Source organism: Condylura cristata, unplaced genomic scaffold (assembly GCF_000260355.1).
Source record: "Condylura cristata isolate star-nosed mole 26May11 unplaced genomic scaffold, ConCri1.0 scaffold00002, whole genome shotgun sequence".
NCBI classification, from domain to species: Eukaryota; Metazoa; Chordata; class Mammalia; order Eulipotyphla; family Talpidae; genus Condylura; species Condylura cristata.
Genome location: NW_004567103.1, coordinates 278983 through 280120, shown reverse-complemented (window position 1 = coordinate 280120; position 1138 = coordinate 278983). Strand labels below are relative to the sequence as shown.

Below are 1138 nucleotides of genomic sequence, written 5' to 3'. Positions count from 1 at the left end.
AGATGGGGCGCGGCAGGAGGGGCCGGACCTGGATGTGACACGCAGAGAAGCTTCCAGAAAGGAGCTGCGTGGGGTCGAGGAGCGGGGAGGGTCGGCCGCCTGCGGAGACCTGGCCGCGGAGGGGCTGGTGGCGCCGAGGGCACCCGAGGGAGAGGCGTCGAGGGGTCACGCAGCCGAGGGGTCACGCAGCCGGGCCTGACCCTGCTTAACTGCCCGGCCCTGGGGGGAGGGAGGGGGCAGGTCGCACAATGGAAGGGCTGGGCGCAAGGTCATTAGCCGGGGGCTGGTGCCAGGGGGCGGGCCTGGGCAGCCCTTCCGAGGGGGGGTGCCCGACTCTTTTATGTACCAGTTGGGCCACTTGGGCAGAAAAGTTGCTCGTCCCCTGGTGGCCTGCGGTTCCGCACTCAGCCGGTCGGGGCTTTCCGCTGCAGGGAGAGCCGTGACGCCGGGCTGGCCTGGGTCCTGGCCGCCTTCATCCTGCGGCCAGACGCGGAGAGTGGGCGGGAGGTGGCTAGCGGCCACCCGCGGGACGCAGGTCTGGCCCCGGGGAACGGCCAGCCAGCCAGAGCTGGAGGCACCGAGGCCGGCCCAGCTCCCTGTGCTCAGGAGCCTTGGCCGGCACGATGGGCTGCAAAGGGGAAGTGGGCCTTGGCCCGCCCTTGAGGGTGAGGCGGGTCGGCTGGGGAAAGGGACATTCTGCCCGCCTGCGGGTGTTCAGCTGACCTGGCAGTCGGGGGACGTTTCTGTTCAGCGCCCTCTGCGTAGACTTGATTGAACGGCTTTGGGGACACCCCCAGGCCCGGCCTCTGGCTTGCCCCAGTGACTGGGCCGCTGGCAGGGCTCGCTGTCCCCCTGCGGGGGGGAGTTTTGCCCCTGCTGGGCCTGGGCCTCCCGTGGGGGACTGGCCAGGCCCAGAGGTTGTTGCAGGCTGGGGCTGAGGGGGCGGCAGGGGCGCTGAGCTGGCGGGGTCGTGGCCCGCTCGGCCGCCGCCCACCCTGTGGCGGCGCTGATAAGCCCGCCGGGCGGCGTCCCACTGACCGAACGGTGGGGCAGGGCTGGCTGGTGCCGGCTGGTCCCCTGGCAGGCCGAGCAGCCGTGCCCTCAGTCGATGCGGGTGCAGGCCCGCGCGCTGTGCCCA

General features: G+C 72.3%; 1 protein-coding gene across 1 annotated transcript in view; it reads left to right on the top strand.

The window, feature by feature from the left end:
- The window catches only part of UBE2F (ubiquitin-conjugating enzyme E2F (putative)), a 37594-nt gene that overhangs the window by 25908 nt on the left and 10548 nt on the right, over positions 1–1138 (top strand). The window lies entirely within an intron of this gene.